The sequence below is a fragment of the Podarcis raffonei genome, chromosome 11, assembly GCF_027172205.1.
Source record: "Podarcis raffonei isolate rPodRaf1 chromosome 11, rPodRaf1.pri, whole genome shotgun sequence".
Lineage (NCBI taxonomy): Eukaryota > Metazoa > Chordata > Lepidosauria > Squamata > Lacertidae > Podarcis > Podarcis raffonei.
The window spans coordinates 24,280,275-24,303,452 of NC_070612.1; the positions used below are offsets into that span (position 1 = coordinate 24,280,275).

The window sequence follows — 23,178 nt, forward strand, 5'->3', positions numbered from 1 at the left end:
CCACCATTTCTTATTTTCATCACAATGGGAAACTAGTTTTAGAAACCCTGGAAACAAATAATTAATGTGCAAAAGAGAAAGGAGGAAGGAACTCATGGGCTTATCTCTTTCTTCACAATGTTTTAAAAAATCTGTCTTTTTCTTGCAATATATTATTATTATTATTTTTATTATTATTATTATTATTATTATTATTATTATTATTATTATTATATTTTTTATTTTTTATTATTATTTCTATCCTGCCCTATACCTGGGGATCTCAGGGCAGTTCACAGAATAAAATCAGTATTGTCAGAAAACTTTTGTTTCTGTGAGAAATTTATTTATTCTTTCTTCTGAGGGTTTTTTGTTTTTCAAGCAAAAGTTTTTGTAATAGAACTTATTAGATCAGTATCTTCATTCTGGTTTTCTTTATGATGGGAAGTTGAATTAGAAGTGTCATTAGATGTGGCTTTTTTATTACCTCAACAAGTCAACTTCTGACATTTCTGATTGCAATGTATTTGGTGTATACTGTGACTCCACAACAGCCTAGGTTTCTGCGATTTATTCTTGGCTCTAATTTTTATCCACTAATTTTATTAGTATCTTTTTGGGTTTTCAGGTATTAAGGTCTGCTTTAAATCTTTATTTTCACTGTTCTTTCCCAATCTTCTTAATTGAAGACACTTCCAAAAATAATTCCAATTCATAATTCTATTTTTATAGGATTGTTCAGGATGTTAAATTATATGTAAATATACACTTAAATCAGTTTGGCAGCCTGCTATACTACTGAATGGAATGGAATATTTAGCAAGTAACATTTTATTTTACAGTTTTTGCCATGGAATATTCTTTAACTACAAGGGGGTGTGAGGGGGTGTGAAATACCATCTAGAAAAACCTAGGTTGGGAGATACCCCCACCCCCACTATAGACCCTGAGGACATTTAGATCTTAATAGGGGGCAAATATGACTCCTATTAATTGTGTTCCAGGCTACACAAACAACACCTGGAACTGCAGCATGTCTCATCCCCATAAACACAATTCTCAGCTGCCTCACTGATGCATAATGCGTACTTTTACTGCTTATGCATATTAGCAGGATATAGCAAAATTAACTATTCTGTGAAACATATGGAAAAATACCGTGAATAGTAGTCCACTTCACTACAGAATGCTGGATTACACAACATCAAAAGGATTGCAATGCCCTCTGTAGGCTCATTCTGCACATCACACCCAAGAACCAATGTTTTCCTTTTATATCTCTTACAACCATAAAAATACATAGGGAACCAGGTTCTTGAATTGCTGACCTGAAAAATCAGCCCTTAACATTACAATCTATAGTCTCAACTATAGTATAACAGGTAAGTCATATCACCAAATCAGCCTTCTCTCTGATAGCACCCCACCTATGCAACTCCCTTCCTTCTAGAAATTTGGCCGGCACTTACAATGCTCGTCTTTAGAACCAGCTAAAAACCTGGCTATTTAGCCAAGCCTTTGAGGAGCGAATAATATTCAGCTAGATTAGGTCACCGCTGCAGTTCAATGATGGCCTGAAATTGATTTTTATCTGTTTTTTATGACCATGGAATGTGACGTTTAATGAGCTTCATTGTCCCTTTCCCTGAGATCTTTGAATATAGGTTGGGCTATAAATATTGTAGTTAGAATAAATGAACTCCCATCTGTGGCAGCATGGTGTGCTAGTTGAGGCAAATGGAAGCAGCGATCTAAAACATCTGGGGTGTCCTAGAAGGATGCAAGACGTTCTCTCTCACTTTCTAACCTACAGCTGCATTTCGCTCCCAGACCATAGAATTGAATCATAGAATTGTAGAGTCAGAAGGGACCCTGAGGATCATCTGAAGGAGCATCTCCACCTCCATCGTTCTGCCTGGACACCGAGGTCCAGCGCCGAGGGCCTTCTGGCGGTTCCCTCACTATGAGAAACCAAGTTACAGGGAACCAGGCAGAGGGCCTTCTTGGTAGTGGCGCCCGCCCTGTGGAACGCCCTCCCACCAGATGTCAAAAGAGAAAAATAACTACCAAACTTTTAGAAGACATCTGAAGGCAGCCCTGTTTAGGGAAGCTTTTAATGTTTAATAGGTTATTGTATTTTAGTGTTCTGTTGGAAGCCGCCCAGAGTGGCGGCTTTATACCCGAGGCAGATGGGCGGGGTATAAATTTATTATTAATTATTCTTATTCTTATTCTTATTCTTATTATTAACCATTAATTATTATTATCATTATTATTATTATTATCAGCATCAGCATCATCTAGTCCAACCCCCCTGCAATGCAGGAATATGCAGCGTCCTCTATGGGGTTCAAACCTGCCACCTTGGCATAATCAACACCACGCTCTAACCAACTGAGATAACGGCTCCACACATTTTCTGTTCAGGTCAGGGCTATTGCATTGCTTTCTGGGTGACCCGTCAACATTTTTCACTCTGTTTGTCATTTGTGAGCTGAGGAAATCCACTTCTTGTTACATAAGGCAGTTGTGCTTTCTTTTCTGGTTATTTGGATATAACCTTTGATACGATAAAGATGATTCAACACAGTTTATTGCATTGCAATCTGCATTAGATTATCTTTCTAATGATATATAATTTTACGGCATTATTTTATGTTATTATTCTAAAAAGGGGGGGCTGTTATGAGCCAATTTTGGCTGCTAGTGTACTCCTGGGTCTCTCCCCCCGGCCACAAGCACGCTGATGTGCTCCTGCTTCTCAGTGGTTTGGCTACAATCCTTGTGGCGCTCACTGCTTGAGGGATCGATGGTGGAGTACAGAGGAGGCATTGGGGAAGGGACTGTGTTCTCCATTGGCAGTGCTGAATCCTCCATTAACATCTAGTTACAATTGTTTGAAACTTTGTGCTGGAACAGTGCACAATCTTTATAATCCTTCCCCTTGTAGCAAACCCGCTTTTCTGTGTTTTGATCAGCATCACGCAGCTCCTTAAAATTTATCCCAGCAGGCACATAGTCCTTAGTCACATAACACTTGCCAATCAAGGCTCATAATGAGCCGGGGGGGGGGGGGGAGAGAGATCCTTTGCCTGTGATACTCACACAGTGACAGACATCAATATTTGCATGCACGCGCACAGCTAGGTCTTTTTTATGTTAGGTCTTTTATAGTATTATCATCATTATTTTTATTATTAGGTAGAGAATGAATTGCCTCCTGACTCTGGAGGAGAGAGATCTTTCGTTTGACTGACAGCATCAACTCAATGCGCTGTGGCAGTAAAATACAGTACAATCGCAACTTACGTGGGGATTCGGTTCCAAGAGCTCTGCGTATACTTAAAAACATGTATACTCAAGTTTGAGTTCTTGCGGGAGCATCTCACACCCTGGTGAGAGGAGAGAGCCTAGCTTGGGAAGCAAGGAAGAAGCTTAAAACTTTTTTTGCCTAAGCCTTACTGAACTCAAAGCATGGGAACCCCCAACAAAAATTTATAATTTGGCAAAATAATTGGACTTTATGATATGTATTGGTATAATTTGGAACAATTAATGTGATATGATTGGATTGTTAAATGGAAAACTTAATAAAAAATATTATTTTTTAAAAAACTTCTTTTTTTGCTCCAGGAAAATCCAGCAAAAAAAGAGCTTTTAAGCTCCCTGCCTTGCTTCCCAAGCTGTCTCTGTGCACCGGTTCCGTATTTAACTTAAGGGATTTAAACCAGCCAGCCTTCAACTGCATATAGCTGAAATCATGCAAGTTAAATGTGTGCAAGACAGCTTCTACAAGTTGTATTCAGTAGGCTTTTCCACAAATGGAAGGACTGTTCCTGAAAGGGCTACTTCCTTTCCCGGGGGGGGGGGGGGGAGTTGGATCAAATGGAGCTTTCCAATAGAGGGAGGGAGGGGTTTTTATCCATTTCCTCTGCCCTCTGAAGCCACCGCCTCCCACACTGTTCTGGGGTGCATGCCAGCAACCGTTTGGTGCATATTATGAGGGGTTGGTGGTTAAGGGGCTGCAAAGGGAAGGAGAAATCGCCAAAATCTTCCTCAGCCCATGGGAATGTCTAGTTAGAGTTCCACTGCAGGAAAATTGATTCTACAGCCAATCCAATGTTCATAATTATTGGTTGGTGTGTGTGTGTGTGTGTGTGTGTGTGTGCGCGCGCGCGCGCGCGCACGCGCATTTATGGGGCAAGATCACCAACAGAACAAGTATTTAAAAAATTCCAAGGCCAGGGTCTTCTTCACTATGCAGTTAACACTACATCCCCAAACCATTTTTCTTCTTCATCCCATTCAGACAATGGAACACCACCACCCCCGGCGTGTCTATAATTATAACTAATAACCTGGCTGGTCTTTTTACACAGGACTCAGCAACAGTACTTTTCCATACAGGCAGTCAACAGGCACAAGTTAATCTTTCACAAACGTCAACTATATGTTATATTTATACTTAATAAATCCTGTCAAAATAGGGGTCACTTTCTGTTACCAACCTTCAAAAATAAACAAGGGCATCCTGAAGCTGTTCTGAAATCCTTACGTGAGTCGGCAATGCCATCTTCCTGTTCACTAGCTTGCTTTTGTACCATTTGTTACAATTCAGGCCCGTAATATATTTTCTGTCAGCTTAAAGAAGAAGAATGGAGTACTTACCTGTAAAAAGAAAAAAAGAGAGAAGATGTATTAATATGTGAAACACTGGACTCTAACTGCATATTTTATATTTGTGGCTCTTTTTTGAATGTCATGGTTCTTTACATAATATTTATTGATTTGCCTGTCACATTAATATCTACCCTTTCTTCCAAGGAACTCAGCATATGGAGTTCAAAGACATGAACCCTATCCCAGTTGTGGTGGGTTCACAAACAGAATCATAATAGATTCCAGAGTGAAGAGCTGTGCTATTCTGCCACAAAACAAAGCTGTTCAGTTGAGGGCTGAAGGGGTCTCCTGCTACTTTAAGTGGATTCCTTGCGTGACAGAGGTCAGAGGCAAAGGAAACTGGCAAAACTGGAGGTAATACACAGCTAAAACCAGCAATGGTTTAGAATTGTAACACAATCTTCCTCCTTTTGTTTTTGTTAATTTACATTTGCAGTGGGAAAGAAATTCATGGGGTTGTATCCAACTAAGTTCTGTTCTCCACTGAAATTTATGGGCCTACATTAGTCATGTCCATCAACTTCAAGAAGCCTGTTCTGAGCACAACTAACATTCTGTGGTCTTAAGGTCTAAATGAGCAGAACCATTGTTTTCTGATAAATTCTAGTTCACCAATTCTCTTTGAAGCTGTTGTTGTTGCTGCTGCTGTTAAATATAGTGACTGTGGGGTCAAGACAGCTTCCATCATCATGCCCAGACTGAGATCAGCACCAAACAAAGAATCTCAGCTGTGCAGATAACACTCAAAGTCTCAACCATTTATGATACCATAATAGAAGAATTTACAAAGGAGGGAATTTGCCATGCACTATGTGCGCGCATTAAAGGATGCCTTTGCCCATTGAGAGCATGTCTCTGACAATGTAGGAGCTTTAGTATAGTTTTAGATTATTATTTGGAAATGATGTAATGCAACAGTGTAGCTCTGTATCAAGCTACATGTGCCTTTTTCATATGTATCAGGGTTCAACACTGCTTATAAGCATAACAAACACGTTTTTATAAGATGTTAACTCAAAACATAGCAAAATTCATCACAGCACTTTGCCTTACAGAGACGCTTGTCTAAGTAGCTTACAATTGTCTTCTTTTGAGTTCTGTTACACATTCATTACATGGATACATAAAATGACATTGTTCTTATAATGAGTTGACTCATAATTAACAGAGAGAATATACTATTACAGTGATAGATGCTATCTGGAAGATATTAACAAGCACTCAAGTGGGGTAGAATTAAGCTTAATTCCCCACCCCTATGGGTATTCATATAAGGTAAAGCTTAAAACAATTCATCTAGGAGCTGAATTGCAGGCTGAAATGAAAGCAGCTATAAAACTCACACATATCTATTATATGAGGCTGTGTTCTATAATCAATTTGTGTGCATACTAATTTGTCATATCTCATTATCTGTTTTACCTTAAAGATGCGGCTCATGGGAGTTACATTCTTTTCCTGAGACTCCTATCCTCTACACAGCTTCTGCATCAGAGGCCTGGAAACTGTGTCTCACCCCCTACCCAAGTTTTGAGTACACAAACCTCTGGCCATTGGCTATACTGGCTGGGGCAGATGTGAGTCAGAGCATGAAATTCTTAACCTTAGGGTCTTGGGTTCGAGTCCCACGTAGGGTGAAAGATTCCTGCATTGCAGGGGGTTGGACTAGATAACCCTTGCGGTCCCTTTCCAACTCTACAATTCTGACACTATGCCTCAGTGCCACAGACTCCTTACCCCTGCTCTCAACAGTATAGTAGAAAGGCTGATTGAATAGCAATAGAGTTACTTGGCACCCAATTGCAAAGCACAGAAATCCAACAAATCTTTTCAGCTAAGGGTTTTTCTAGTGCCTCAAAAACCTGTCAAGCCTCTCTGATCAGAGGTGATGCCGGAACAAAGAAATAGGTTTGCTCAGCCGCTGCCGCAATACCCCAATCATGCCACCTTCAGCTGTTCAAAAGAACACAGGCTTGTCTGTCTCTAGCCACAGTCATATTGCAGGAGCAGAAAGCCTTGAGGAATAGGAATTTGCTCTTAAAGAAAAGCAAGCCGATGTGAATTTGCAGAATAAGGGGCTGTGTTCATGGGGGAAGAAATATATGAGACCCATTTAACTATAATTTTTGTCATGCATTTTCCACTTTTGACCACCAAAGACTTCATACAAATGTGAGAGGTCTCTCATTTCATAAATAACAGTGTTGTGGCACCCTGAACATATTTTTTGTGGCATAAACCAACATCTGACACAGCAGATTCCAGTCCACAAATATTTATGTCACAATAAATCTTGACGGTGCCCCAGGACCCCTTGTTTTGTGCTCTAACAGACTAACAATGCAATTCTGTTTCAAAAAGGTAAAAAGGTAAAGGACCCCTGGATGGTTAAGTCCAGTGAAAGGCAACAATGGGGTGCAGTGCTCATGTGGCTTTCAGGCCAAGGGAGCCGGCATTTGTCCACAGACATCTTTCTGGGTCATGTGGCCAGCATGACTAAACTGCTTCTGGAACAACAGGACACTGGGGGTTTGGGCTGGGGGTGTTCATCAGTATGTAGATGATATCCAGAGTGAAGGTCCTGTGTGAGTGTCTGGAGGGGGTTGGAGGATGGATGGTGGCTAACAGATTGAGGTTGAATCCTGACAAGACAGAAATACTGTTTTTGGGGGTGGGCAGGTGTAGGGGACTCCCTCGTCCTGTGCAGCCTGGGAGTCATTTTGGACTCTCAGTTATCCATGGAGGCACAGGTCAATTCTGTGTCCAGGGCAGCTGGTTACCAGCTCCATCTGTTACGCAGACCTTACCTGCCCACAGACTGCCTCACCAGCGTGGTGCATGCTCTAGTTATCTCCTGCTTGGACCACTGCAGCACGCTCTACGTGGGGCTACTTGTGAAAGTGACTTGGAAACTGCAACTAATCCAGAATGTGGCAGCTAGACTGGAAGTGGCCACTGAGACCATGTAACACTGGTCTTGAAAGACCTACATTGGCTCCCAGTACGTTTCCAAGCACAATTCAAAGTGTTGGTGTTGACCTTTAAAGCCCTGAAGGGCCTCGGCCCAATATACCTGAAGGAGTGTCTCCACCCCCATCGTTCATCCCAGACATTGAGTTCAGCTCCGAGGGCCTTCTGGTGGTTCCCTCACTGTGAGAAATGAGGTTACAGGGAACCAGGCAGAGGGCCTTCTCGGTAGTGGCGCCTGCCCTGTGGAATCCATCAGATGTCAAGCAAATTACTATCTGACTTTTAGAAGACATCTGAAGGCAGTCCTGTTTAGGGAAGTTTTTAATGTTTGAGGTTTTATTCTCTTTTTAATGTTCTGTTGAAAGCCGCCCAGAGTGGCTGGGGAAACCCAGCCAGATGGGCAGGGTAGAAATAATAAATTATTATTATAAATTATTATTACTGATGGAAGCCAGAGTGCATAGAAACGCCATTCACCTTCCTGCTGCAGTGGTACCTATTTATCTACTTGCACTGGTATGCTTTCGAACTGCTAGGTTGGCAGAAGCTGGGACAGAGCAACAGGAGCTCACCCGATTGCATGGATTCGAACCGCCGACCTTCCGATCGGCAAGCCCAAGAGGCTCAGTGGTTTAGACCACAGCACCACCCGCTCCCTTCTGTGTATGCAATTCTGTGTATGCTTACTCAGAAGTAAGACCCACCATTTTAATGGGGCTTACTCCCTAATAAGCATATTTAGCATTGCCCCTTAATGCAGCCTAATCTCTCTAGAATTTCTCATTCCACAAATTCTCCAATTTAACGTAGCAGACTGAAAGGCAAAGTCCTTTCTTTTTAACAATCTGATCTCGTTAACCTACTTGCATTTTGATGATACCCTGGATAAAGTAAAAGAAGCTAATGAACAAATTTCTCAGCATGTCAGCTGTGGCCTGTAAAATAGTTAAGGTCAGATTTTTCCTTGCTATAAAATCTGGGTATTACATATGCCTATGGCTACATCATTGCTACACCAGCTGTACACATCAACATACTGTTGTGTCACCCAAGATCTCTCACACAGTCGCAGGCCAAATAAGCTTCTCTTTTATCACAATCAATGCTTCAATAGCCTCCCCTACAAACCAGGCATTCTGGAAATCTGAGATACAGTACAATCAAATGGTTTACTGCCACCTACTGTGAGATAGAAAGGCCTGCCTCAGCTCGGTCAAGTAGCTCCTTTTGGAGGACAGAGAGCTCAAATGTGCTTTCTGGGTTTCTCCCCCCTCCTCCCCGCACACACGTCTCTGTGAATTGTTAGTTATCTCTCCCGCCTGGTTTGGCATGAAAGGGACGAGGATACAGTCTGCACGTCACCAGAATTATTAAGGAGAAGCACTTACAAGGAAGTTAATGGAACCATGTTTGGGCTTTTTCTCAATGACGTAGGTAACTTGCTTTGTAATAAATTTCTGATGTCTATATAACATAAACCCTCAGGGCGCAGAGAAAAACAATGACAATGTTTCAAAGCAGGTGATGAGAAAATCAAGGGTGCGCTGACCATTAAAAAAAGCAAAACAGGACATCTTAAGGTACCAAAGCACAAGGGCATCCCCTCCTGCTGTAACTGGCTGACCCAAATGTCATGGATTAACTGGGATACGGAATTTGCATTAGATCTCTAATTACGTAACATGGCTTGTGAGCATCATCCTGCAGGGACTGATGGGTCTGCCTCCCCCTTCTGCATTATTTGGGATCTGAGAAAGCACCACGGAATAAAGGGAACAGCACTCTGAATACTCTGCGGACTTCGAGCTGGAATAAATATGTAAATAAGTGGATGCACTGCTGGTGTGAGCACCTGGCATTCTTGGGCAACTGTCAGGCCCCCAGCACCTAGCAGGGCCCATTGTGCCTTCTCCTCCTCCTCATTAAGATTTTTCTGACCTAGCTATCTGAACAGCATTCAGTGACTAGACCTACTTCTTTCCCCTCAATGCCCCTGAACAAGTGTCAGTCTGGGGCACAGCAGGAAAGTAAAAGGGGCGCCTGAACCCCATGACTGCTCAGAGTGCTGCTACCACAGCCAGGTAAACCCAGCAGGGCCCCCAGAGAGGGCGGGGGGCACTAGAGAACACTTGACCCAAGCTTCTGAAAACAGAGGTATATTTAACACTATTAACTGTTTTGGTTTCCATGTTGCTCACAAACAGTGCCTAGCAATCCCACAAGCCCTTGCACCGACCGCTGTGGCCTGTGGAGAGTTGGATTTTGAGCAAGGAGGTTTGGAGGGATCAATTGTAGTGGGGTTTGGCGTTTGGTCAGTGCTGCTGGTTTTTCAAAGGGGTTTTCAGGGGGTTCAAGAGGTTTAGAGGATGTTTGCAGGCTTTTTCAATGGCGTTTCTCATATATATATATATATATATATATATATATATATATATATATATGATATCATATAAACACCATTTTGGGTCTTCTGATAGATAGCTGCTAACATGAATCCTGCCAGTACTGCATCTACTCAAGGGGCAGAATAGGGAACGCTACACCAGTGGAGTGATATATATATATATATATATATATATATATATATATATATATATTATACAGTGGTACCTCGGGTTAAGAACTTAATTCGTTCTGGAGGTCCATTCTTAGCCTGAAACTGTTCTTAACCTGAGGTACCACTTTAGCTAATGGGGCTTCCCACTGCCGCCGCGCTGCCAGAGCATGATTTCTGTTCTAATCCCGAAGCAAAGTTCTTAACCCAAGGTACTGTATCTGGGTTAGCGGAGTCTGTAACCTGAAGCGTCTGTAACCTGAAGCGTCTGTAACCCGAGGTTACAAAATATATAAATATTTTGGCTAAGCTAAAACCAGTTTTCAAAAGGAGCATCAGTTCCTGAAATACTCAGTCAACCTCTATTAGCTTTCTGCAGCAGTCAAGGATGTGCTTGTTATGGTCACGACACACAGGGCAGCTCCCCTATCTCTCCGATTTCTGCATTATGAGATGAGACAAGTATTGAAATTTGTGTCACTTCTTGAATGCCACAACAAAACAGAAAGGAGTTCAGCTGGGCATGGCGGAGAAATGGTGTGGCATAAACACACACACTCACAAAATCACAGCAGCAGCAGCAGCGAGATGTAGAGTTATCTGAAGGATCGCATAGCTGAAAAGCACTGTTTCAAAACAACTGCACCACCCATTTTTACGAAAGAGTCTATTTGCATCCTATTCCTGTTGTTAAAAGGAAGCAGGGATCTGTGAAAACTCATGGAGGGAAGGGCTCTCAGAGGAAACATCTACTCAGAGCTCAATTCCTCCACTCCTGGGCATCCTTTCATTGGCAAAGGGGCAGTCCCCTTTTATTGAAAGGTTGTGGGGCGGGGGATGGTTCTGGATAGGATCACAAAGGGATGATGGCTGACGCAAAGTCAGAAGATGAGAGCAAGCACAAGGGAGCTCATTGTAAAAAATGCAGGACTACCCCAAGATATAACTGAAGGAGGACTATAAGAAAGAATATCAAGAGGAATGTTATATTGTTACATACATGACAACGAGAGAATTCAGGGGTTCCAGTGCATATGTGGGTTTCAGTTTCTTTAGAATGGAGGTCACTGGAAATGTGTCTTTGTGATATGTAGTTTTATTTACACACATATACAACCTGAGCATGAGACAGACAGGCTCACAGCATTAATACCCCAATAGAATTCTGTGATTACTCCCTCATCAGTAATGAGTAAAGGTTTGCACAAGAAAAAAGGACAGACAACTGACAAAGACCCATTTACTGACTGGAATACGTGAGAGCGAGAAATCATACAGAACAAAAAATCAACAGGATTCTCCCAGGGAATAATACAATCGTAAAAGTTAGATTTTATTTTGGGCACATATGAATATATTAGGAAGACTCTAGAAATCAACACAATGTATTAATAAACCTCAATTGTGTCCTGGCAGTCTGGAAAATATAGAAGACTTTTCTCTAGAAGGTGCCTATTGTGCAGAAGATTACTTGGGGACTTGAAATCTTGGAAAGCACTTGAAACACTGGCTTTATAAGTGTAGCATACAATACCCTTTTTATCTCCCCTCTACAGTGCTGGAGGACTGGACCCACATTTGAAAATAGTTAGCACAAATTTCTTTTAAAGGTGTCTTGTGAACAGTGATATTGTTTATTGTTTTCCTGACTTATTTCCCATACAGCCCAAACCATAAAGCTTAATTTATATTGAACACTGTCAAACTTTCCCCCACAACCTAAATTAGAATTGTAAGGCTTTCTTCACACGGCTGTAACTACAAGGCAGACACTTTTATGCATCTACAGATAATAAGAGGGGAAACATGTGATTAAGGCTGCAGTCTATGTTCCTTTATATGGGAGTAAGGACCATTGAACTCAGTGGGACTTGCTTCTGAGCAAACATGTGTAGCTTTGCTCTGCAGATGATGTTAGACATACTAGGTTGACCTTCCACAACCTGGTGCCCTCCAGATGTTTTGGACTACATCTCACATCATCCATGACCTTGGACCTTGCTGGCTTAGGTGGAATTGCATACTCTCCAATGAAAATAGGGACGTCTTATTCTATTATGATGGTGATGATAATTTTATTATTTATATCCCACCCATCTGACTGAGTTGCCCCAGCCACTCAGGGCAGCTTCCAACACACACACACACACACACACACACACACACACACACTAAACATAAAAAACCTTCTGTATAGAAGGCGGCTGCCTTCAGATGTCTTCCAAAGTTTGTATAGTTACTTATTATCTCCTTGGCTTGGGGTTTGTATAACTCCATACCCTTCAACATGGCCAAAGGAAAAGCAGGACATTCCAGGATCAAATCAGAAACCAGGACAGCTTCTGTAAATCCAGGACTGTCACTGGAAAATGTCTTGGATGGTCTGGAATTGTAGTTCAAAACATCTGGAAGGCATCAGCTTGAAGATATCTACAATATGTTATGACTATTCTGCAATAATTCCCTGTCTGCTTAAGACCCCTGACCAAAAATTGCTGCCTACACAACAGAACATGGGAAAATCCAAAGACAGAACTTCATTCAGGCAGATTCTGGATATTCACCAAATTTCACCTTATCAGACCTAGACAGATCTAAGCAGTACTAATCAAATTAAGACGAGAGTCATCGTCCCAAGAGCTAGCATGTCAAGGAAAATATCAACTCTGAGTCTCATGATTAAGATAGCAACAACACACTAATTGGGTAAAACAATCTTGTTTCCCACTCCGCTCATCCTGTATTTATGCCCATTAAATGCCAAAAGAAAACGAATACGAAGGAAGAGGAAATATTGCTTAAACGTCTTCATCTGAAAATCTAGGGGGCTCCTAAATCAACAAACCCAAACTATCAGCTATCTTCTGCTCTCTGTGCCATTCTCTAGCTGTTTGCAAGCCTGGTCTGATGAACTAAAAAAGCTACCCTTACGAATAGTCAAAAGAACCTGTGGTCACTTCCAGACTGTCACTATATTGCAAGTGAGATTCTACTGCATAATGGCAAATTCAGGTTCTGCTATAAAAGTGGTTTTGGTGCTCTTGTGCAAAGATTCCTGTTTCAAAAAAGAAGGGGAAAGGGGCGGTGTTGTGGTAAGGAAAATGACAGGAAAATGCAGTGGGAAGTTTGAGATAACAAGTGCTTAACATAATGTCATAGAGCCTCCCGGCAAACAAAAGAGAATGAATGTTCAATTGATAAGAAGCATCATACAACTTCCCCACAAACTGTGCCAATGAATCAAGATGAATGCTCAATGAACAGGCTGTCTAGGAGCAACCTGTTTGTAATAGATCTTTGTATCTTGGAGAACTGTATATTGTGGGGGGGGGGGGGTTGGTTATTGCTGTGCCACTGAAAATAATACTAAGTGATTGTTTTAAGAAAGAAACAAGAGAAGCTTCTGTAAATCCAGTTGGGACGGACACACACACACACTGTGGTGGAGCAACTGTTCAACTTCCTTTGCACCTATAAAGAGCCTTTGCATGTGCCCTGTCGTTAGTAACAATAATGGAAGGAACAGGTGGTCTTTCAAATTTTTGACTCATCTTCTTCCACTGCCTTTAATGAGCATCCCTACAGGTCAGGATGGTAAGTGACTCCACATGACACATTCGTTTGGTTCAGGTGCAACAGGAAACCAAGGTTCCATTCTGTCCCCAACATGCCCCCTTTCAAGGCCTGCTACAGTTGCACATGGCCAGTGGCACTTTCACAAGAATGCCAGGGTCTCCTTCACTGGTTAAGTGCTGCCGCACCAGTGACATTCCTCTTTGCTGGCAAGCTTCATGCAAGCTGCTCCCTTAAGCCCTTCAAAGTCTGCCGGCATGTTTCAGGATTACACCTGAATTAATTTTAATTATTTGGCCAGAAGCAGTCCCCAAACCAAGAACACTGTGGAGTTCTTTCTTATAAAAGCAGCCTTTTTGTTTTTTAACCAAAATCCCTGGTATTTGCATCCCCCACCTTCCCATACACCCACACAAAAAATTTAAGTGCATAATATGAAGTAATGGCTAAACAGAAGTCTGCAGGTACTGATGGTTATCTTTAATATATATACACACACACAATTTTGTCTTCTGCTTTATGTCATCTCCTCATGAAGTTTCTGCTTCAACGCCTTGCTAAGCAGTCTTTAGCATGTTATCTGGTGTCATGCACACTGAGGAGCTACACAAAGAGGAAAGGCAAATCGGACGAATAAGGTGGAAAAGGAAAATGCACCATCCTTGGGCAAAATAAGAAACTTTTGCTTTTCATTGCAGTAGTCTTTCCTGACCCAATATTCCTCCCACAGCTGCTGCACTGAGCGGACTTGCCCCCACAAGCAAGGCAGGGAGCTTAAAAGCGCTTACTGCGCCAGGTAACCAAAATTTGAAACAGCCCACCTTCAACTGCACAAGGTTGAAATCATTCAAGTTAAATGAGTTCATATGGTATTGACACTGTTGCAATTTGCAAGTGAAATAAGACTGGCTGCCTTCAAATACAACATTAAACCATAGTTTAGCGCAATAGGAACAAGCCTGGGTAAACCTTGCCCTCCCCTCTGTTATTCCAGTGTGGCCTCAAAGAGGATGAATATGTCATCCAAAGGGAGAACTGTGGTTAGTGCTAACTACGGTTTACATAAACCAGTGAGGTTCATAAACAATGAATGGAAATTGACTACTTCTTTTTTTTATAAATCAGGCTTGTCAGCATGGTGCCCTCCAGGTGGTGTTGACTACAACCCCCATCACCCATGATCATTCACCATACTAGCCAGGGCTGATGGGAGCTGTAATCCAAAACTCTGGCTACTTAATTGCCTTAAATCACAGCTTCTCTAGGTTCAGTTATAATGAGTAACCATAGTTAGCAGAAAACAGAGTGAAAGCTTCCAATCTCTTCATAATTGTGCCTGAAGATGGAAAAGAGAATAGCTTAGTGCTACATATGAGCCAAGCAATTGTTGTTTTTCATTATGCACTGTTACAATAGGTCCTGATATCAAAATATACTTTTTTGATCATGTAAATGTGTATATTGTTTTCATTGCTACTGGGGTTGTTTTCACACTAACCCTTCTTGCGTAGGGGAAAATAAGTGTCACTTTCAAATGCCTCTGTTCTTCCAGGCCCTTTGGTACTAAATTATATTGATCTGTAACTGGTTCATCTGCACAAGTTTTTTATTTTATTTCATCTTTCTTTCTTTCTTTCTTACCCTTCCTCCCAAAGAAGCCCAGGACAGCAAATAACGAAACAGGAAAACACAAACTTGAGGGTGGGGTGGGGGCAATATTTGATTATGAACAATCCAAATATTCCCACCGCAAAATAATGTCAAGCTTGGCAGGAACAGTATATTTCAGCCACCGAATATGGGAGGTTTGGGAGGCTGCAGTGTATTAGAATTTCTTGTGGCATTTTACAATGCTTTTAAATCAAAGCATTAACTGCCTTGGAGGCCCAAAGTGGCAGAAAGGCAGGACCAAAATGTTATAGTAACATAGCAGATTTATGACAAGTAAGTAATATTAGAGAAAGAACCTGGAGATATTTCACCTAGTTTATCTGCAAAAAATAGGGTATACACGATTCTCTTTCCTTCAACCAATACAGTGGAAATAACAGCCCTGGTATTATGAATATTGTTTTATGTGCTGCACTCCAAGATATACTTTGCAGTGCACATAGAACTACCATACATTATTTGAGCTTTGGGAGAGTGAACAAACAGGGTGACACTGTGTGAGTGGAACAAATCTTTTGCTTGTGTAATGTGACTTCCCCTTACTCACCTTCCACCCTCTGCAGCGCCCCCCCCCAACACCTACAAGAGGAAACCTGGTAAACCAGTAAGACCAGTTCCTATCTTAAGTTAATGGTCTTGGCTGACCAGTTACGTACAGTGGTACCTCGGGTTACATACGCTTCAGGTTACATACTCCGCTAACCCAGAAATAGTACCTCGGGTTAAGAACTTTGCTTCAGGATGAGAACAGAAATTGTGCAGCAGCGGTACGGCGGCAGCAAGAGGCCCCATTAGCTAAAGTGGTGCTTAAGGTTAAGAACAGTTTCAGGTTAAGAACGGACCTCCGGAACCAATTAAGTACTTAACCCGAGGTACCACTGTACTGCTATTTTCATGCCCCAAGGGGTTGTGACAGAGACAAGTGAGTGGGCCTTTCCACATCTCACCCAGTTGGGATGTCTCATCATCCTAGGATGGAGAACAACAGGCTGTGTGTGTTGGGCTGTGTGGGCTGCTGTATTGAAGAGAGCTGGTGGAGCGATGCTAGAATCTGGGCATACAGATCTGGACTTTGGTGCTCCCCTAGAAACCTCAAGGAGAAGGAGGATATATTGAAGCATTAATGATGGGAGCGCCTACGTTCTACACTCAGGTTGTGTAAATAAAACCATTTATCTGCAAGGCACCAGGGTTTCTGTTGACCTTCATTCCAAGGAAAGCCTGGGAACCCCTGGAGTTTGGGGTATACACAACAATGAACTCCTTGACATTAAGTGGCCCAAAGCAAATGCCTACAACTTTGGGGGCCCTCACACACGGAGTATTAGTCATTCCATGCTGGACGCCTGCTTCAAAATATGGCTGAGCTTGTTGTGAAGTGCTAATCATGCACTGTTTCCTGAAGAAACAACAACAGTTTCTTCTCATAAAAGGCATATTCTCTCAAAAGGTCATTAAAGGGATTCAACAACTCCGTAACTGCGCTTTTGGAAAGAATAAAATATAGTCATGTTTTCATGTTACTCCAAGTCTGAACTCGCCCTGACATTAACCAATTAAAAGCACAGACGCATTCATTGTCAGGAGAATGCGCGAGGAAGCTGGCTCTGGAGTTGCCTCAGGCATTCCCAGAGCTCTGACGTCAATTTATATCAAATGTTGATAACAAGGGATGTCAGCTGTTTGATTCTCTTGAGCTCCGCAAGGATTGCCGTGTTAAAAACTCACTCTAACCTAAATACCATAAAAGTAACTTCAAAACACTCATAATAATGGATATTTATTACACTTATTAATCTAAAAACCTCCATCTTCCATAGCACTGTGTAAAACTCTTTTGTATTTTCTTACTTCTACAATATGTTGCCCACTACTGATTGTGGGGGGTAAAATGGCATACCAGTTGAGACTCTCAGAAAACCAAGGCAGGTAAGAAGAAAAACCCTTTACAGTTACAATTCTATTCATGCAGGGCCGATCAACATATGATACTAATCGTGCAGAGGGTTTTCTTGCAGTAATAGCCCATTCAAAAACCCTAATCCAGATCAGACTCTCTCCCTCAGCTTCACCTATCTCACAGGGTTGTTGTGCAGATAAAATGGGATGTTGGGGGGACCATGGATGCTGCCTTGAGCATCTTGGTGGAAATATAAGATATGAATGTTACAAAAGAGGGGGAAAATAACAATGAATTTTTTTTAATGTCTGAAAGGTGTTTTTTTCCCAGCAATGGTATTTCACTTTTCAACCTACAGCTTCCATATTTTGTTTATAAGATGTGCTCACTGTATCTCTATCTCAATATCTGTACTGATATTTTCTTTTAAACCTATTTTTATCCTTTTCTATTTTATTGCTTTACATTTTTTTGAGGAATTGATTGATGGGCAGGCTATAAATGCTTCCCAAATTAATAAAGAAATATGCATATTATGCTGGAGTTATTACAAGTGCTGTTAATATTACTTGTTATCTTTGGTTAGGGCACAGTTTTCCTCTGCCCCCCAATGTGTTACATTTGTAATTTATTGTTTTGTATTAGAAAAATTAAAAAAAAATCTATTTTTTTTTTAAGTAAAGGAAGCCATTTATGAAAACACCACCTAACTTTCTTAGTTGTGTCTCTCTGTGTGTGTATGTGTAGCTGGCAGTAGTTCCCCACCACTGTGATATTTGTTTGATACTGTGGGAGCCCAGTTTGGGTTAACAAACGATGAGACAGATGCCACCTCTGACTGCTTCACGGCAACTGTTGCCAAGGAAACCATATTCTCCTGTTCTCTTCCTCGGCCCTCCTGGTTTTCTTTTCACTATCTCAGCATCCTTTCCAGCTTGCAGGAAACAGGAAAGGGGAGGGGAGGTTTCCATGGCTGCTGACAGATCGAAAAAACATGATGCCTTCAAACTTGTACTCAGTATTGCAGCATTCCAATAATATAACAAATTATATATATTAAAAAAAAACTTCTTGTCATCAGGGAGCCTGGAAATCATACTTTGTCCCTTTTCATTAAGGCCATATTGTGCGGTAAAGAAGGCGTACACCAAAACCTCAGCAAGAGATAATGGATTACTGGTAAGCATTGAATTGCCATTAAGGGTTTCAGTGCACAGAACAGCCATTGTTTCTATTTAGATGTAAAGCAGCGTTCAAAATAAATTACAGATTTATGAGAACGATCATTAACTGCTTGTAATCTGAAGGGACGGGAATTCAGAATTAATTTATTAATTAGATGCACCAGGATGGGAATACACCAGGGATCTTTATAAGAGGGGGACCAAATTAGAAAGTCAACTGGTACAAGTTGGGCATTTATTTATTAATTACCTGTCTGCCTCACCCTATAACATGGTGAATTGTTCCAACTGAATTTTTGGTTTCAAATTTAAGAATTTGGAGAGAGCTCTGTGTTGGTCCAGTGACTTTTGTCTCTCCAACCCTGAATTTCCCCCTGAAATAATGGTTGGAACCCTCTCATTTTCTACCCCAAAATGCTTGATTTCAACATAGGGTGTATTACTGAGCTGAACAAAAGTCAAGAGAGGAGAAACTTAGGCCAAGAAACTCATATTGCCCATTGCAAATTACTTTGTGTTTAAATTCCATGCGCCTTTAGATACTGCTTTTGGGATGTCAAGCTCTTTGAGCTTAGGAAAACTGCATAACAAATAGCATAACTATGTTAAAGTTTAAGAACAATGGCTATTTTTATTATACAATGGCTGTTATTCAGCAATGTTTACTGTCTGGTTAAGATTTTATGTTAGGCAGTTGGACGGCAAGCTAATGAACTGGCCTTTTTTGATCCATTTGTGTGAGTTTACTTGAGTACTATATCCCATATGAACCTAACGTCTACTCAGGGCCAGACCTGATGTGATGCTAATCCCTTTGTGTGATTGATTGATTGATTGATTGATTGATCAAAAGAAAGAAAGAAAGAAAACAGCAAAACTGCAAGGGGCAGACAGAATCAGGAGCAAGGCAGAGGAAGTGCACACACTCCAACATTCCTCAGATGAAAAGAGGGACATTATACCTGGATGGTTAGAGCGTGGTGCTGATAACACCAAGTTTATAGGTTTGATCCCCACCTGGGACAGTTGCATATTCCTGCATTGCAGGGGGTTGGACTAGATGACCCTCAGGGTCCCTTCCAACTCTACAAATCTATGATCCTATTATTCTATTCTACATCAGTATCACTGCTTGAGCCTTTCCTCCTGCTCAAGTGCAAAAGTTATTGAAGGAAACATACAAAACTGCAGTATTTTATGCACAGAAATCTTTGAATTTATGTACTGCATTCAGGCAAGCCAGAGGGAAAAAGAAAAGCCCAAATCAATAAATACAACTCGTGTGTGTGTGTGCGTGTGTGTGCGTGTGTGTGTGTGTAGACTATGTGTTGTCTCATGCATTCATGAGTATTTTGGAAGCATGCTAACTTTGAACAACTATTATTGTTGTGATTGTGCAGGTGTATGATACTGGATATCCCAATGCTTTGGGGGCCCAGGGACATATGAACTTTGAGCTCAGGGATACATAAACTTCCCAAATTTTAGCAAATTAGGAATGTGTAAGCAACTGCAGTATCCTGGTGCTGTGATAGATCAGCTGCACAGACGCACACACACAGGCATCCCCTCCCCCAGTTGCCCTTGGACTCCCCTTGATCCAAATGCAGAAAATGGGGAGATTCATCAGATTTCAGAATGCAACACCAGTTCAGCTCATAGGACAGATCAATGCCTTTTTCCCGTCTGTGAGAAATACAGGCAGGATGGGGCTTTGGAGGGAGGCATTTTTGTTCTGGAGGACCCCTCCCCATCTCCCCAGACCACCATCCTTTCTAGGAATTTAGTCTGGTTAATTTTAAGCCACAGAGAGAGCAAAGCTGTATGATCGCATCTCTCTGAAAGTCAGAAAAGAAATGACCGCTACACACACAGGTGGCAGTGGTTCAACGACACTTCAGGTTTCCAAACGAAACTGGCAATGAAAAACAAGACAGCAATGCAAAGAAACTGGGCAGGGACCTGACAGGATTGGACATAGCTCAGACTCTCCCCATTGTGCGTGATGTTGCTGAGCAGCTCATAAGAGCGTGCAAATGAGAACCCAAAGTAGGTTGCTGCTTCTCTTTCCTTGGCCAGGAGATGGGAGGACCAATGAAATAGTTGAGGAGTAGTGTTGTTTATAGGCAGGAGGAATCAAAGCTTGCACTTAGGAATCCACACCTTCTATTTGCCAAAGAACAAAACAATTCTATTGGTACCAGTGGCAGTATTCCTCAACCTACTGTATTTTTCGCTCTATAAGACTCACCAGACCACAAGACGCACCTAGTTTTGGGAGGAGGAAAACAAGAAAAAAAATATTCTGAATTTCAGAAGCCAGAACAGCAAGAGGGATCACTGCGCAGTGAAAGCAGCAATCCCTCTTGCTGTTCTGGCTTCTGGGATAGCTGTGCAGCCTGCATTCGCTCCATAAGACGCACACACATTTCCCCTTACTTTTTAGGAGGGGAAAAGTGAGTCTTATAGAGCAAAAAATACGTAGATTTTAGAGCATGGAAGGAGAAAGTGTTAAAGCTCCCCTCATGCCACACTAAGTTCCCAATCCAACTTCTTTTCTTTTTTTAAGAATCACACAAAAAGCAAGATAGGAACAGGCAGGACAAATGCAAAAGGCAACAGAGAAGCAGAGTTGGGAATAAGAAAATGTGAGGTGGTAAACCAATATCCTTGGTAAACAGGGACAGTTTTGCACATACATAACCTATAAATCTTTCACTTGTGGAACAAAGCATGAAGGATTCCAGATTCCCCACAGTGCAATTTTAAGCACTGAGCTCCATGTCGTTTATTCCCTAGTAAGTGTTCTTAGGATTACATTATTAATTGAGACTTAAACTGAGGTGGCACTCTGTAGCACTTAACATGGTATTTTGTGAATCAAAATTCATGCCGATGATAATCTTTTTAAAAAACACACACACCATTAAAACCAAGCTGAGTTTGACTCCACAATGATTACAAGAAACAGCATACTGCAGCTTAATATCTCAAAAAATAGACTGCATGATGACTCAGTGCCTGGAGGAATAGGGACTAACCATGGCTGGATGCGAGAGCCATCTATTTCTAGACTCAGAGGTCAGATGAGGAATTGCGGCCAGACAGAATGCAGGATAGCCCCAGCTGTTCTGGTACCATCAGGAAATGAAAATACTGTAGCTAAACAGGTATAGGCATAATAATGGTTATCTGTTGTAACCATTAACTTAATAAAGCCAAATAAATTATCCAATGTTTTTAACTGTTCCTAGAGTAGCAACTCATTTGTCAACAGATTGCCTCAGACCAGGATAGGAAACCTCTGGGCCACGGCCTAATTAGCATCACTAGACCTCCCCGTTTGACCTGCAAATCTGTTTCAGCCAAGCCAGCCCCACCTGCCCTATTCCTGTTGCCCTATATGTCGTCAGATGTGAGGAAGCTAAAGGTGGGTCTTGGACAAAAGGGGCCTTGCAGGCAGTGCTTCAGAACTAGCAACAGTCAGCACTTGGATAGCACTTCACCAGCTTTTATTTTTCCGCCCACAAACGTGGGTTTCAAACTTCATGGGCAAAATGGGTCGCCTGAGGTCATTGTGAAAACAGTGATAGGTGAGTGGTCCTACCCACCCATCAAACTTGGGGAGGGGGGTATGGGGGCGGGATCTGGCCCACCAGTCAGATCCAGTTCCCCTCCAATGCCTTAGACACACAGTATCTGAAAAGAGCCCTGTGGGTCTTCATTACTATCTGTTATATCATCCACGCTCATTCATATCACCCAGAAACATGTTTTTTGCTCCTCTAGTGATGGATTGGCTAATACAACACATTCATTTGCAAAGCATAGCTTGCTAATGTTAAACATTAATCATAGTGGCAAGGGAAGGACTAAGCTATTCAAGGGCATTTTAATACCTTACTTCCTATTGTTTTGATTTTTGCTGAGCAGACGGCATTTCAGGAATGTTGGCACTATCATACAGGGGATTTCTTACAAGTCCAGCAACTTTAAAAAAATAACTAAACAGTATCCAAATCCTGATAGGAGCAAATGTTTCTTTTTGTCGATCATATTTTGACATTTCAACAGTTTCTAATGTCCTGATGTTCAACTTTAGTTTAATAATTTCATCATCATCATCATCATCATACTTAAGTGATAGGCTGAGGTCTCCAAATAGTTAATGGTATCTTAGCCAAAGGTATTGGGCAGGCAGCACATTCTCAGGCTATATTGTAAACTGCTTTTCAAATCATATTCAGCTTGAATATAGATGTAATATTTGGCATGGAGAGCTACTCAAAAACAAAGAACTCACTGTATGGTTCCTTGGATCCTAACCATTACATCTCCATAAAACCAAAAGAAGGCATCAATATTAGCAAATATCTCCCGTCTTCCTGTTCTGAACCCAACTAAAAACACTCCACACAAGCATACACCCCCACACCATTAATTTCAGGGCAGGGGTGGGGCTGATCAAAAGGAACCTCCCTCCTTTGTAGCTGCCTCTCCTCTGGTCCAAAAAGCCAGGCTTGGGACTACAGCTGAAAACCACTAAGAACAGGAGGAGGTTTTCTATTCAAAAATCCAATGAAAAGCCTGTCCTTTCACTCTCCATATTACAGCACAGCAGTGTGGATCTGTTAAGGAACAGTTTGCAATATCATTTCTGTACCATT

General features: G+C 41.6%; 1 protein-coding gene across 7 annotated transcripts in view; it reads right to left on the minus strand.

Moving 5' to 3' along the window:
- Positions 1–23,178, minus strand: part of PDE4D (phosphodiesterase 4D) — a 634,082-nt gene that overhangs the window by 229,394 nt on the left and 381,510 nt on the right. Inside the window, exon 1 of one of the 7 annotated variants that reach the window (XM_053408763.1) lies at positions 4,488–4,613. The exons of the other annotated variants lie outside the window; for them this stretch is intronic. The gene's annotated coding sequence lies outside the window, so the exon portion shown is untranslated. Of the gene's footprint in view, positions 1–4,487; positions 4,614–23,178 lie in introns of those variants that run through there. 7 annotated transcript variants of the gene reach the window in all.